The sequence below is a fragment of the Nomascus leucogenys genome, chromosome 3 (assembly GCF_006542625.1).
Source record: "Nomascus leucogenys isolate Asia chromosome 3, Asia_NLE_v1, whole genome shotgun sequence".
In the NCBI taxonomy this organism is placed as follows: domain Eukaryota; kingdom Metazoa; phylum Chordata; class Mammalia; order Primates; family Hylobatidae; genus Nomascus; species Nomascus leucogenys.
In genome coordinates, this window is record NC_044383.1 from 104,470,047 (window position 1) to 104,487,318 (window position 17,272).

At 38.1% G+C, this 17,272-nt stretch overlaps 1 protein-coding gene across 1 annotated transcript in view; it reads left to right on the forward strand.

Annotated features, from left to right (window-relative positions):
• The window catches only part of SLC35F1 (solute carrier family 35 member F1), a 401,279-nt gene that overhangs the window by 222,653 nt on the left and 161,354 nt on the right, over window positions 1-17,272 (forward strand). The window lies entirely within an intron of this gene.

A 17,272-nucleotide genomic window follows, 5' to 3' on the forward strand; every position in this document is an offset into this window, starting at 1 on the left:
GAAATATGTATCACAGCAGCCATCGTGTTCTGTTCTTCAAAGGTCCTCATTTCTCACCTTCCTGGGATTGGCTATGGAAGTGGAATATAGATTAGGCCATATCCATTTCTTCATAGCTAGATAACTTTCACAGGTTCCTAACCCACTCGCCTTTGATTTTATATGTTGTTGTTCTAGAAAAAATAAATAATCATCGTGTGAATAGAGCTCTGCTTTTCTAGATATTATCACACATGATCCATAACCTACTCCTCATTCATCTTTTATCACACCATTTAAGTATCTTTTAGCTTTATAAATCTTTCTTTTCTGCCCCTTCCACATCCCCTTGAACTTTACTTGTCCCCACTCCAAACCAAAGAAACTAAGAACCTTGCCCATAATAAAATTCCAAGCATTTCCCAAAGTATAGGAAAAGAGGAGTTGTTAAGGATGCAAGATAATTTACTCATGGATGACTTCTTAGCTGAACCAAAATAGAAATAAACTTTTCCAAGAGTGGAAGAAATGGTGACCTTTTGTTCCACAGATTTTCACAAGACGAATTGAATCTGACACCAATTCTCTTGGATCTGGACTCAGAGGAAATTCTCTCTAGGCCATTTGGGAAATGAGTTCCCCTCTCCTACTCCCAGTTCACCCCAAACTCTCCCATCCGAGTCCTTCCATTCCCACCCATTATTCTAGGGCCATGGAGATGACTCAGAGTCTTATCAAAGTGCACTGGACCACCCATATGCATATTTCCCAAGCCTGCACTGTCCTTTGGAATCCAGAAGGTTTGCTGGTTTTATGCCAGCCAACCTTGCACACAGGAATCTCCACAGGTTGGGAGCCCTGGTCCTTAGGATACACCTTTCCTAAATGGCCTACAACCCATTCTGCCTACAGGTCTGCAACCTCCCCCTCCCCAAAGTGGAATGAGGGGGTGGATCTAGGTCCCTATCATTTATAGAACCTACCGTAGTCTTGGGGAGTCTCCCCCCAACTTGGTAGTTCTGTGCTGTCCTTCCTCTAGGTAATGTCTGCCTTTACACCTAACATAATCCCTCCATGGGATGCCAGAAACAAAAGGGATACTTCTGGGAGCATTTGCTTTAGCCCCTTCAGTTTCCCTGCCTAATAGAAACTATTCAGATGCCAGGGTATTCCAACCTTAGAGGAGGGTCAGGCTCAGTGGCTCGCACGTGTATACCCAGGACTTTGGGAGGCCAAGGCAGGAGGATCACCTGAGGCAGGAGGTTGGAGACCAGCCTGGGCGACATAGCAAGATCCTGTCTCTACCAAAAGTTAAAAAATTAGCCTGGCATGATAGTGCATGCCTGTAGTCCCACCTACTTAAGAGGCTGAGGTGGAGGATCACTTGAGCTCAGGAGTTCCAGGCTGCAGTGAGCCATGATCACACCACTGCACTTCAGCCTTGTATCATAGCAAGACTCCCACCTCAAAAAAAAAAAAAAAAATTAAAAACTTTAGAGGAAAAAAACACAGGAGGAAATTCACATAACTAAATGCCTCAATACGTTTTTTTACTATCGACATAAACTAAAACCTAGTCTCTTGTTAGCCAACCTTTCTGAAGTTAACCTATGTTATCTATCTCACTCAAGGAAGAAATGACCCAAGGTCAGGCTGACCTCTTATTCATTCCGAAGGACTATAAGGCCAACTCTGCCTTTTTCACTGTGCGAACTTCATTAGATTTATCTGAAGTGTGCTTGAAAAATAATCTAATTTATCTTGCTCCAAGTAATTTAATTAGAATTCAATTAAATTCAACAGAATGCATACATCATTTTACATGGTGCACCTTGATTTATTTTATTTGCTTTTTTTTTTTAAAGATGCAGTGGAGTTATTTGACCCTGCAGTATTATATCCAAAATAATCCATTTCATGCATAAACGACCTGGTCTTCAGGAGCACTAAGGGGGATAAAATGTGTGCTCATTATTATGCATGTCATGTACAACTCATTTGAATTTTGTCTCTTGGGCAACGTGTGCACCGGTGAGATAGGTGCATCATATCAGTTCACTTATACTTCCATAGAGGATATTTTTAGCCCCTCCCTTTTTTTCAGCAGACACACACACACACACACACACACACACACACACACAAATGGATCAATCAAGGAAAAGAAATGATATTCAGATTCTGTTCAAATCACTTTCACAGTCATGATGAAAACTTTAGGGTGTCAAGGGAACCAAGGATGGAGTTTAAAACTGTCTTCTTTTTTTGTTTGTTTTTTGAGATGGAGTCTTGCTCTGTTGCCCAGGCTGGAGTGCAGTGGTGTGATCCTAGCTCACTGCAAGCTCCGCCTCCCAGGTTCACGCCATTCTCCTGCCTCAGCCTCCCGAGTAGCTGGGACTACAGGCACCTGCCACCATGCCTGGCTAATTTTTTGTATTTTTAGTAGAGACGGGGTTTCACCGTGTTAGCCAGGATGGTCTCGATCTCCTGACCTCGTGATCCACCCGTCTCGGCCTCCCAAAATGCTGGGATTACAGGCGTGAGCCACCATGCCTGGCCTTTAAAACTGTCTTCTTTATGGATATACTAAATCATCTGGAAATGGCTTTTCTGTTATGGAGTAGACATGCAGAACTGGGATACAATCTGTCTTGGGTACTATGTAAGTGCCATTGGAAGGATGCTCACTTTCCAGGAGATGACTGACTTTCCAGGAAGGCCATAAGACTATCTTTTGGGTTGTTGGTGGCCATGAATCAGATTAATATGGCAGAAATCTCCCATGGCTATTTCTGTTATTCCAGAAACATAGTGGGGATAGCAAGTGTCTTTTCCCTGCGTTTTCTTGCTCCCAAATTACTTGTAGCTTAAGCATGCACAAGTAGAAAGTGAAGCCAATGTGTTCTTGGTTTACCAGTCTGACGAAGCTGTTATTCTCAGCATTGTTCACCATCAGGCAGCATTATTGCTGCTGTTATATCAAAGGAGCATTAAATGGCTGTAAAAACCTGGGGATGGTGGTGGGGAGGAGGTAAGGAGCTAGAAAATATACTTTAGCACAAACAATTTTTAGAGTTATAGCACTTATTTTTCAGCTATTGAAGTTTTACTTCATTTTCCCTTTAGTGGAACTTTAAAAAAATGGATGAAGCCATTCCCATTTCTTTTATTTGAAAGACAAAATCTTAATGTTCTCTTATTTGGTATTTTGTCACATACCCATCAGATGTCCTGTGTGCCCCTGAAGAGTTTGGAAACATTATAGCAGCCTTTACTAGGTGAGACAGATGAGCAAGGTGCATTGAGTCAAACATCTGAAATTACTTGGATTTACCCAAATTTTGACATAGGATAAAAGGAAGGAAGGTGCGTCTTGGTTCAGGCTGCTGTAACAGCATACAGTCATAGGCTTCATAATGATTAGAGTCAATGATGGACGGCACATATAACAGTGGTCCCATAAGACTTTAATGGAGCTAAAAAAGTCTTATCACCTAGAGACATTGTAGACTTCATAATGTAGTAGCGCAATGCATTACTCAGACATTTCTGGTGATAGTGGTGTAAACAAACTTCTATGCTGGCAGTCGTACAAAAGTATAGCACATACGATTATGTACAGTAATACTTGTACTATATAATTACGTATTATAATACTTGATAGTAAACATCTGTTACTGGTTTATGTATTTACTATACTATACTTTTAATCTTTATTTTAGAGTGTATTCCTTCTATTTTTTTTTTGTATAAAAGTTAACTATAAAACAGCCTCAAACAGGTCCTTCAGGAGATATCCCAGAAGAAGGCATTGTTATCATAGGAGATGACAGCTTCATGGGTATTATTGCCCTGAAGACCATCCAGTGGGACAAGATGTCAAGGGGGAAGACAGTGATATTGATGACCCTGATTCTTTGTAGGCCTAGGCTAATGTGTGTGCTGAATTTTAGTTTTAACAAAAAAGTTTAAAAAGCAAAATAAATAATGTTAAAAGTAGAAATAAGCTTATAGAATAAGGATATAAAGAAAATATTTTTCTATAGCTGTACAATGTGTTTATGTTTTGAGCTAAGTGTTATCACAAGAGTCAAAACATTTTTAAAAATGAAAAAAAGTTTATAAGGTAAGAAAGATACAGTAAGCTAAGGTTAATTTACTATTAAAGAAAGGAAAATATTTTAACTAAATTTAGTACAGCCTAAGTTTACAAAGTCTGCAGTAGTGCCCAGTAATGTCCTAGGCCCTCACTTGCACTCACCACTCACTCACTGACTCACGCAGAGCAACTTCCAGTCCTGCAAGCTCCATTCATGATAAGTGCCCTATACAGGTGTACCATTTTTCTGTTTTTTTTATACCATATTTTTACTGTACCTTTTCTATATTTAGATATGCTTAGATACACAAATACCATTGTGTTACAACTGCATACAGTATTCAGTACAGTAACATGCTGCACAAGTTTGTAGCCTAGGAGCAATAGTATAGGTGTGTAGTAGGCTATACCATCTAGGTTTGTGTAAGTACACTCTATGATTGCACAATGATTAAAATCACTTGAGGATGCATTTTCATTCTTAAGTGATACATGACTGTACCATAGACTGGGTGGCTTATAAACAACAGAAACCTATTTCTTACAGTTCTAGTGGATGGAAGTCCAAGATCAGGGTGCTAGGATGGTCAGGTTCCTGTGAGGGGCCCCCTTCCTGGTTGCAGACTGCCACTGTATCTTCACATGGCAGAAAGAGGGCAAGAGAGTTCTCTGGGATCCTTTTTACCCCGTTCATGAGGACTCCATCCTCATGACCTAATCAGCATCCAATGGCTCCACTTCCTAATACCACCACATTGTGGGGGAGGTAGGATTTCAACATATGAATATTGGGAAGAAACAAACATTTGGTCCATTACAAGGTGGTTTGGAAATGGTTTCATCTGGAGAACACAATAAATGACTGCTTTCCCTACCAGTCCTCGTTTCAATGGACTGGATTTCACTGAATTCCACTGAGCCAGGTGAAGTGGAGTGTACATTTATGTTCACAAAAGTGATACTTCATTTTTTTCCTTCTTTGTTCTTAAAGAAAGTGTCAGTGGTTTCCACAACTTGAGGGCCCGAGACTGGTTTTTAGTTTTATCCTTGACAGTGGCTCCTCCTAAAACAGGCTAATTGCTTTTACATAGAATATAAATTTAATGAGACTGCATATTTTCCGAATAAAAATCTTGGGTTTGTAATCTGCCTGACATTTTTGTTTTGCCTGATGTTTTACCAAAATGTTTGGTCTTGGTAGCTTTTAAAAAGGTAGAACATTTTATACCTCATAAACCAACTTGAGTTATCTTTTCTTTTCACTCCCAGCCCCCTGATCGTCTTTTTAAAAATAAATTTAATGCATATATTTAAGGTACATAACGTGATGCTACTACATATATAAGATACACATATATATGGTAAAATAGTTACTAGAGTGGAACAGATTAACATATCAAGTCTTTAAACATTCTCCTTAGATTGACCTGCCTCAAGGGCTTTCTTTCCCACTGGTCTATCCTCCTTTTCTCTTCCATCTTAATGGCAACTGAGAACCTTTTGAGATTTCTCACTTTATGACATCCCTTTCTTCTAATTGCCTTTTCCTCTGTTAAGCCTGAAGCAGGAGTGGCAGTAACAGAATTATATTTATACTTTTTTTTTTGTTAGAATCATCCCTACAGTAGAAATTTCAACAGGTCAAATTTCTTCCCCATCATTATAATATTTAATTATGGTAAATATCCAATTTTCATTCCTATAGAAGACCTTTTCATCTAGAATAAATTTTATCTAGCCCATGCTGCAAAAATTGGATTTCAATGTAATTTTGAGGCGTCTTTCAAGGCAGTCTGTCAAAACTGCTGAGGTAAAATTACTCTTTTATTGTCAGGTTCTTGTAACAGGGCAATTGGAGTCATCTTTTGATGCAAAGAATGATGAAGAAAAATGTCAGCTAGCCTCCACTCAGTGAATTTTTTTACTACTTGAAAGCAAAGGCCAGATATCTTTGTCTTCTAAAATGAGGCATAACTCTCCTACTTATTATCCAGGTTCTCTGCATGTTCTTTCAATAAAATGCATAATCGATTATCTCAGTTGATTATACATTTTTCAAGCAGGTTTTAATTATGTGTGGAGAAGTTCAGCACTCAATGGAATCTAATTTTCCCAATTTGCTCATCTTCAAATACACTACATTTCAAGCATAAAAATGTAGTAAATAAGTGACAAAATAATGAAATTTGACATGGGTTTTTAAGAGAAAGTGAGTCACCAATCCACTTGCATACTTTCTTTGTTTTTATTTATTCAATAGATTTTAAAGTTAGATGTTTGCCATTTGGCCTCAGAGTTCACTAACATAATTCAAAATGCAAAGCTAAAAGCATCGTGTAAGGAAAAATGTCAAAGTCATTTAACAATGTATAAAGAAAAAAACACCAAAAGTAATCCTTAAAAGGTTGCCCCCTCTTTCCTACTCTCCAAGATGTTATTAAGTGTGAGAACTAGAGTCAAAGTTCCTATTTAAAACTAAAATCTGTTAGTTTCATAATACTCATTTCATGTAAGACTTCTTAAATAGTCCTCATTTCTTTTTTGCTTTCTTTCCCCAGTTTCTAAAGGGGAGGAATCCTCTAAACTTTCCAAACTGGAGAATAAACTTCTTAGTCAGAACTTGGGGAAATAATGCTGAGATGCATGTTAACAATATTTTTTCTAGTTTTTTTCTAAATGTATCATAATGCAATTTTATAGACAAATTTAAATAATCACTGAAAGTGTTGGTACTTCCAAGTATACTTAAAGATAATTAAAACTATTATTCTGAATATCAACCATGAGGAAGTTACTGTCGGAGGCAGTTTATATAAACTACCTTATTTAATCCTCGTGACAGCCTGTGGGATATGTATTATGATCTCCATTTTATAGATGAGGAAAATGAGTCTCAGCTAGTTAGTGGCAGTTAGGATCCAAATTCAGATCTATTTAGTTTCAAAACTTCTCATTTGACTATACCATGATGGTTTTCTGACGGAAGATGGCAAAGACTCTTACCAACCAAGCTAGTGATTAAAAACTTATCTTTTTAGTTCAACTATTATGGAAGACAGCGATTCCTCAAAGACCTAGAACCAGAACTACCATTTGACCCAGCAATCCCATTACTGGGTATATACCCAAAGGAATATAAATCATTCTATTATAAAGATACATTCATGCGTATGTTCAGTGCAGCACTATTCACAATAGCAATGATATGGAATCAACCCAAATAGACTGGATAAAGAAAATGTGGTATACATACACTACAGAATACTATGCAGCCATAACAAGGAACAAGATCATGTCCTTTGCAGGGACATGGATGAAGCTAGAAGCCATTATCCTAAGCAAACTAACACAGGAACAGAAAACCAAACACAGCATGTTCTCACTTATACATGGGAGCTGAACCATGTGAACACATGGACACAGGGAGGGAAACAACACACACTGGGGCCTGCAGGGGGTCGGGGGGAGGGAGAGCAGCAGGATAAATAGCTAATGCATGCTGGGCTTCATACTTAGGTGATAGGTTGATAGGTGCAGCAAACCACCTTGGCACAGGTTTATCCGTGTAACAAACCTGCACATCCTACACATGTATCCCAGAACTTAAAAAAGAAAAAAATTAAAAATGTTAAAAAAAAACCTTACCCTGTCAGTTGTCTCTAAAATAAGAGTACACATCCCAGGGGGAAATGTGATCCCCTAGTATTATGGAAGAAAATATTATCATTACTTTATATGTGAAAAGGAAGAAAAAATATTTATTTTATATGTGGAAAAATAATAAATTAAGCTTCATTAATTTTTAACATGTAAATTGACCCTTGTGCAATCAATCACTCAGTTAAGTCAGATATTCAAATCTTTCTTGTTTTTCTTTTTCAAACAGCTGCATAATTTTATTTTCCTTATATTTTTCTTCTCTCTTTTATTCTCTTCCTTCCTTCTCTTTATTTTTAATAACAAATTTGTTGCGATATAATTTACTTACCATACAATTTACCCATTTAAAGTGTATAATTCAATGGTTTTTAGTATATTAGTATTTCGTATACAGATCCATGCAACCAATACTACAGTCTATCAAAGAACAATTTTATCACCTCCAAAAGAAATTTGTACCCATTCATTAGCTGTCACTCCCTACCTCTCCGTACCCACAAGCCTAAGCAAGCAGCTGTTTCCTGTCTTTGTGGATTGGCCTGTGCTGTGCATTTCATAAGAAGGGAATCATGTGGTCTTTCCTGACTGGCTTCTTTCGATGAGTGACTCTTTTAAGGTATATCAGAGTCTTTGACACGGGAGTGAATGTTCTGCTACCAGAAGGGGCTTTTCCTAACTTTGCTTCACTTATGTGGATCTGCTTAAAGGATTTTGCAGTTTTACCAGTTCGGTAACTAAACTTTGCAAAGAAATAGTATTGTCGAAAGCTGAAAGTCAAAGAGAATACCAAAATATACCGTAAGTAAGTAACACAGAAAAGCTCAATTAAAACTTCTCTTATTTTTAATCTGACCCTTTTTCATCAGCCACATTACAGAGTAAAACAAATAAAATAAAATGTAATCATATGCAACACAAGTATTAACTAAAAGTTGTAACTGTCAGCAAGACAATTTTAAATATGGATTTATTTCCATTTTTATTAAAGATTGGCTTTGTTCTAAGTATACAGTGTACCTTAAGATATTGCCTGACACAGTGTTAGCAAGCAATTAAAAAACTAAGCAACCATAACATAAAGATAACTTCTGCAGTTTGGGGGTGTGGGGAGGTTACATTTAAAGTTACGCAACTCATTACTTTAAAAAATTTTTCATTAAATGTAATAATAATTGTTTAATTAGCCTCAACTTATTAAAAAATAAAAGTATTATACTATTGGGAAAACCCTTTTTCCTGTTACTGTAGAGATGGCTGTAATACACAGGAAAAACGGGATGGCCACAGATTAAAACACATTTTTCTGTTGACAATTAATGTTGAAAGACACATAGAAAGACATGCTGAAGATTTGAGGAAGCAAATCATAGAACACTGATGCTTTGCCATATTGGGATGAAAGTACAGATGCATCCAGCATGCCTCCCTCAGACAGGCCTGTATTTATGGAGCTAATGGAGTGAGTGGGAATGCCTTATTTGCAGAAAGAGATATCTGGTTCTTCAATCTTGCCTCTTATTGAAACTCTTTTTTTAGCCATAATAAAAGCAGGATTTGGTTCTAACTAATGGAATGAGCAGATAAATATGAGGACATTATGGCTGGTGCTTACTTCATGTCTTTTGCTCAAAAATGTCAAAGAATGATTTCTTCTGAATTAAAACTCTGCCCTGCACTTTAAATTCCTCTGTGCTTACTTCTGTTTACCCATCTCTTCTATTATTATGATTTCTCACTGACCAGCCAAGTGATTCCGTGTTGGTCCCTGCTTCTGAGACAACAGGGCATTCCCTTTCCTGTGATGACATGCCAACTTCTCAAATTACATCTCTCTCATTATTTAAAAAACAAAGACTCAAAACTATGTTCTCTAGAAAACATTTTCAGATTGGCTTTGTCCACTTTTAAAAACTAAAATTATCCTAACTTCCAGCAGTTTCATATAAATTTATTTGACTACATGGTTATTTTTATATTCTCTGTTTAGTTTAATTTATTTATGTTTCGTGCTCCCTCTAAACTTCCTAGAGGCAGGGCCAAGCATTCCTTTCTCATAACCTGCACCCAGCAGGCCTTGGCAAATGCTACTGACTGATTTGTTTCTCTATGGCTAATCCCAAAACCCACAGAGTTTGCACATAATAAATGAATAAACATTGCTGGTAACTTGGCTACCAAAGAGTTTAATCAAATTCACAAAAGGAATAGACTTTAGGATCAAAGATACAAATTCCAAGAGTTGATGTGCACAGATCAGTATCTTCTAAAAGTAAGTCTGAATTGTGGAGTCGAAGAAAACATAAAGCTTATTTTATTAGCCTGAGTCTTGTAGAAGACAGATAAAGGCTTGTATGTTCTACTTTATTAAGGCATACAATCGCAAGGAGCAGGATTGAGGAAGGCAAAGAGGGAGACACAGCACAGAGATGCAGGGCACACACTGAGAACCTTGTGAGTCAGGACCATCTTCAGAGTCTGTATAAATGACTGCTTCACAGTGCACTCCGTGTGGGGGAGAAAGAAGAATGTATCTGTCTGCTAGAGTTTCCTACTGGTCAGGTGCAGTAATTCCCCTACATGTTCCCGTTGCTCATGAGTGGGCACGAAACAGGTTCCTGCAGGATCTGGTCCTCTGTATCAACTGAGAATCCCCAGGAAAGAAGGCATGAGATACACAGCCTGGGTATCGGACACAGGGCCCCTGGGTTGTGCCCACATAATGTTGGTTATACCCTATGCAGAGTTGGTCATGGCAGCAACCACTGGAGCTAGAGTAAGTGGCGAGAGACACTGGAGATAGGTGAGATCAAAAGGAAAGTGAAAGGGAGCATAAGAAGTGTCATACACACGTGTCAATCATCATATCCTTATTTTACATGAAGAAGCCCAAACCCAGAGTGAGAGATGTGCACAATCACGGAGCTTAATTAGTGGAACTCACGGAGCCAAGGGCTTCCAGCTCCCTATTTGGTGCCTTTTCAGTTTTCTGTGTTACTTCTGTAAACATAAAACATACAGCATCCATGAGCATCTGTGACTGCCCCTCTCACACCAGTCTCAAAAATCTCCTACACTTAGTGCCAGTAAAACATGTTTAAAGCACTTCCTTGCATCTTACTTGGTTTCTCTTACCTAATTAGATAAACAAAATGGATACCACAGAGCCAAAGAACAGATTCAAGTCCGTGAATGCAGAATGTGAGGCAAAGAAACCCAATTAATGATAAATTTCTGGAGATGTATATTTTCTTCTTGCCTAATAATCTTCTTACATATAAGTCTAATTAATGCTTGAATGTGATAAAAACCTTTCAGCAAAGAGCTTATAGAAGTCAGTGGCCTAACTTCTGCAAACAAGAATCTTGTCAAAGAACATGGTAGAACACGCTTCTCCCACGTTCAAGGGGTATTGATTTTCGTCCAGGCAGTAGACTTAAGTGTTCATTATGTATGCATGTTTGAATTCATATGCTGACTCAGATCTGACATGACTTTCCTGAGAATAGTTATCAGAATGAAGATGTCGCCACAGAAAGGTTGATGTGCTGTAATTCAAGATGATGACATAATTGTTTCACTTTTGTAGCAAAGAATTACAAAGCAATATGATTATGTAACACTATGTTGAAATTCTTCATACCTTTTAAAAGAATGTATTCTTATGACTAAGAGAAGAAAACAAGATTCAGTTTATGCTTTATTTTAAATCTTACTATTTTGAATATCTAATTTGTAACACAAGTTTACTCTCAAAATTCTAAAGTCTGTTTCTTTAACAGAACAAAGTGCCGATGGTAATGGTTATGTCAGTCTTTATGAAGACAAGCTCTGTTATAACAGGTATTTAGCTTCCAGCAGCACTATTTTTCTTGAGACTCATGCATTTTTCATTGTCTAGTCATTCTGAGTTTAAAGTGAATAGGATGTCCTTTTAAATGCATAAACAAAGAAGATGAAAATGTGTATCATAGTCTCCTCTCTATTTCTGCCACTAAAATTATAGGAACTATGTATCTTATGTTAGAATGCATCTGGTGCGTTATTCAATATACTACATGAATAACCTACAGCTCGCTATGCAAAATTCCAACCGGCACCATATTTAGCATCATTTTTGCAAGATAGCACCTTACCAGGCTTGTTCTGGAAAGCACCAGAAAATAGCTTATTAATCTCAATGTCTAACTGGCAGATGGAATACGGTAAAAAACAACATGATTTTTGTCTTTCAGAGCTAGTAGTTTTTCAAGGTAAGATAAGCAACCATCTTCCAAATCTTCTAAGACTTTGCCATTTTCATTTACAGATATTTATTTACTCATAAATTTGTTCACTCTTTCATCCTGTGTTTATTGAGCATCTGTTTTCTTTCTGTCCAGCAGTCCTCAAGGCACTAGAAACAGAAAAGAATAAAATACATTCCCTTCTTTTCAGGAGCTTATGAGCTACACAATATGGTGAGTGCAAATAGTGATAGGGAAATGCAGGTGAGGACACTTGCCTCACCCTTGGGAGGAGAGCAGGGAGTGGCTAAACAGAGGGTCTCTGAAGAAGACATTGTCATAAGGCCATGAGGAGTTAGGTGAAAGGACCACAGATCTACCATAGCAATTATCTAAGGAAAAAATATTTAGAAGGGATAGGGCAACAGTAAATGAACTAAAGAGATCCTAAGGCAGAGAGAGCAGGGAGCACATTTTTGTACAACACGTCACCAAATGGATTTGTCCTGTGCTAATAGAGAACAAAAGAGAATTTGATCAGGGCAAGATGGCAGGGCAGGGGGCATAGTAAGCAGAGTGTCAACATTTAGGCATTTAGGTTTATTTCTATTTTTATTTACTTATTTATTTGGTGACTCTAGGAACTAGCTCAGATGTGCAGGCTGCAATAGCTACAATATCTAGCTCCCTGCAGTAGGAAAAAGACTCATGAACTAATCTGATAAAAGGTTCCTTTCATTCCTTCCTGTTTTACATGTCGTGCTCATTAGCATGACCAATAAAACCATAATTTGTATTCTCCATCAAATCATACCAGCAGCAGCTGAATGACATGGCCACTAATTAAAAGCAGAAATTGAATACAGCAGACTTGATGTTTTGTTTGACTGAAGAAACAAGAATAGATTTGTATTGACTTCTTGTTGAAAGGCACACATTACGGATATCTTGATGGAAGAGTTTTCATCAGAGGGTCAGTCCCAGACTTGTTTTTGTCTTTACCTCCTCTAGAATATTTCTGGAAACCAACCACTTAGGTTTCTAGTTATAAGTTCTTGCACTCTATGAGGGCATAGAGTATATTTTTGCCACCAAAATAGTAGTATAGCGTAATAATTAAAAAGTTGAGATTTCGAGCCACATAACCTAGTTTGCATCCAAACTCTTCCCCTTGTTAGTTCTGTGACCTTGGGCCCTTGGGCTGCTTGTTTAACTTCTCTAAGCATCAGCTAACTTATCTATAAAATCGAACAGTAATAATAGCTGCCTTATAAGGTTATTATGAGGATTAACTAAGATCATATGTGTAAGTCTAAGCCCATGGCTTGGCACATAGTAAGAACTTACTAAATATGAATTATTATTGTTGCTTTAGCTTAATTGGCTCCATTTTATACTAAGTTATTTGAGGACCTAGCTCCCAAATCTTAGTTTTGTAGCTCCCCAGTGACAAGGACTGTGTCTTGTTCATCTTTGCATGTATAGTGTTTGGCATATAGAATGCTATTTTATACTATATTGGTGCATATACATAAGAAAGACTAAAATTGTATTCTCTTATATAAGTAATCTGTCATTTATTTGTGGTGTGATTTTGTTCAGGAAAGGCATAGCATATTGCCAAAGTTTTGAACACTATAGTTGCAATTTATAGAGCTGCAGGAATCCATGTCATAGCAATAGTTTTCACCCTTCTTGTCCCAAGGAGATGTACTCCATACACAGCATTCTCCAGGAGACATACTCAGCGTCAAGAACAACTCTTATATATTAGTTGTAACTCTATTCACATTTCTTCTATTTCGGAATATAAGTTATTATGCAAATAATCAAGAATGACCCAGTGATAGGATAAGCTAAATTAATTTTTAAATCATTTTAAACATTATTATTTTAACTATCATTGATATTATGTTACATGATGACTGTATCAAATTCCTTCCATGAATGTTTTGAATTCTTCAAAATTCTGCAAAGTCAACACCTCTGATTTCTCACCATTTCCTTTTCATGTAGTCACTACTAGCTGTCCCCTCCATGAAACTCTCTCTTCTCTTGATTTGCATGACACCGATACTGCTCTGTTATTCTCCACTCAACCAAAACTCTTAAAGGATGGCAGTGACTACAAATGATGTCTTGTCAGTCTTCATTCTCTCTACCCTCTAAGCAACATTCAGTATTACAACTATTCAATCCATGAATGTCTCTTTTCTTTTGGTTTCCTTAACACCAAAAACCCTCTTGCTCTTCCTCTTAGCCTTCTAACCACTTCCGATTCTGGTGATGTGCTTCTTCTCCCTCACCCACCTCCAACCTTGGGATTCCACAAAGATATTTCCCACGGCTCTCTTACTTTCTCTCCTACTCTCCCTTTCTTGGGGATATTATCCATTTCCAGTATTTTCACCATCACTTTTATGAGTATAACCTCTGCATATTTATCTCCTGGTTGACCTCCCTATCCCACTCTGATCCCATGCTACTAATGCTGCTGGATCATTTGGAAGTTCATCTGGCATCTCAAGTTCAATATACCTAAAATATGTATTGTTTCTCCACTAAAACCAGCTCCTTATCATTATTTTTGTCAGTAGATATTATCTTAGGCAGTCTTAAAAACCTTTAATTTTTTATAAGAGATGGGGTCTTTCTCTGTAGCCCAGGCTTGAGTACAATGGTGGAATCATGGCTCACTTGCAGCCTTGACCTCCCAAGCCCAAGCAATCCTCCTGCCTCAGTCTCCCAAGGAGCTGGGACTACAGACATGCACCATCACACCTGGATAATTTTTTTAATTTTTTGTAGAAATGAAGACTCACTATGTTGTCCAGGCTGGTCTTGAACTCCTGGATTCAAGTGATCTTCCTGCCTTAGCCTCCCAGAGTGCTGGGATTACAGGTGTAAGCCACTGCACCTGGCCTTTAAAATCATTTGAGTTAATTCTGGTACTCCTTTTTACCTCTACTTTTCTTTCTTTCTTTTATTAACCATCCCCTTTATTTCAATAAACTGTTTCTTGTTGCCTAGGCCTCCTCTGCACTGTCTTTGAATCCCTCCATTTTCTACTTCCTCTGAATGGTACTGCCTGGCTGTAGATATAGTGAAGAACATGGTACAAGCATCACAGTCCAGCTGAGGCGAGAGGTATAAAGGCATTAGTTTCAATACAATGAGATAGAAGTAACAAAGAGATGCATCCCAGGGAAGAAAAGACGGAGTACTTCTCAAAGGGAGTGACATAGAAGCCAAATCTTGAAAGATGCATAAGAGTCAGACTGGCAAAGGCACAATGAACTTTTTGGAAATAATAACTTATACAAGGGAATGCAGACACAGAAGACCATATCTCACTGCTGAAGTGCAAGTAGCTCTGTCAGGCTAAAGTGCTTCATGGAGGAGTAATAAGGGAGACAGAGGGTCAGGTTCCAGAGGTAGTGGGAATGGAGGGAGAGCGTTTAGGACATGATTTCAATTATTTGTTGGCCATGTAACAAACCATTGTACATCTCCATGCCCTAAAACAGCCTCATGTATTATTTCTCACAGTTCTTCAATTAAGCAGCAGTCTTTCAGGGTGGTTCACCTCTGCTCCCTGGTGGCATATGTTGGCATGGTTTGACTGGGGCAGGAGAATCCAGAAGCCTCACTCATGTCAGGACAGTGATGGCTGGCTGGATTTCTCTTTTTTTCATGTGGTCTCTCAAACCTGAAGTAAATGGAAGCTATATTTTATGAGGGCAGAAAATAGAAGCTGTAGAGCTTTATAAGGCTTAGGCCCAGAAGTCACATGACATCCCCTCCCCCACATTCTGTTGGTCAGAGCAAGTCACAAGACCAGCTCAGCTTCCAGAAAAGGAGAAAGAGACCCCTACCTCCCTTTGGGCAGAGCAGCAGGAATGTAAAGGCTATGTCAGCAGGCATCTTTGCAGATGTTCTACCACAGACCTTATAGATCTCTGCATTCTGTGGGGAACTATTGTAAGATTTTAAGCAGCATACTGACATTTTAAACATGGATGTTGAAAAGTATGTCTTTGGCTTCTTTATAGAGATTGAATTCAGAGGTCAGGAGCTGGTACCTGGAAACAGGTTAACCTCAGAAAATTCTTCTCTGCATGCCCACATGCCTTACCACAATTTTTCCTCCTCATGGAAGCAGATGGAATGAACAAAATATAGCTGATGTTTTTTCTTTTTTAAAGCAAAATACAACCAAAGTACTGCCCAGGACTCTGTGCTCATTCCAGAAAAATGGACTCACATCTGTTATGGGGGAGTAAATATGTAACACCACAAATCCTTTGCCTAAAGCTTTTTGTTTAGAAATAATACTGCATTACAAACTAGAGTGATATAGTTAACAATAATGTATTGTATATTCCAAAAGAGCTAGAAGATTTTGAATGTGCTCACCACAAAGAAATGATAATTTTTGATCTGACAATTGTTCTGCTTTGATTATTATACAATGTGAACATGTATCGAAACATGAGACTGTATTGCATAAATATGTACCATTATTATGTGTCAATTAAAAATAAAATAAAACTTTTAATGAAAGAAATACTACTGCATGCTTCTATTATATTACTGTTTCTATAAATAAACCAGACAAGTCAGATGTGACTTTCAGGGAGGGCAGAAATCTGCTTTGTATTTCCAGGGGCTTTTTCTGTGTAAAAGCATGTGGGTGTATGTGACCACAAAGCTAGCGAGGGCATTTTATTTGTATGCAAAATGAACACCTTTGACCCTTGCCTGTAGTCCCTGCCACAGAGGTCTATAGGGGCAGCGCCTATGGAAAAAGCCACAAAAAATAAGTTGGCGTAATTTGAAAGGTTATATTATACCACCACAGTACTGAATCTCTTTCACGAATAGCAGTTTTAGTGTGTAGGCAATTGTAACTTGAGTAGAAGACAGCAGATACCTAATGCTCATCAAAGCTTCCTAGAGCAAACTGAGTTCTAGAGTCTGGGAATGGACAGCAGATGGTCCTTCTGGTTTTCAGGGATTTGCGTAGCCCCTTCACCTAGGGGTTTCTGGATCTGGGATTTCAATCTATAAAGAAAAGAGTCTCCCTTTATTGGTACGAGAACCTGAGGATGAGGCGGGAATATGGTCCCTCCTAGTCAGTGTTCAGGTACTCTCTCACCATCACTAAATATTTCATCAATACTATGGTGAGCATTAAGATGATGTTCTTTCCCCGCCCCCTCCCCACTACCATTGGCACCCAGAGGTCAGTAGCTAGAAGCCAGGCTCTTTCGGAGAGATTTGGTCTCAAATTCCAGTTTCACCACTTCCT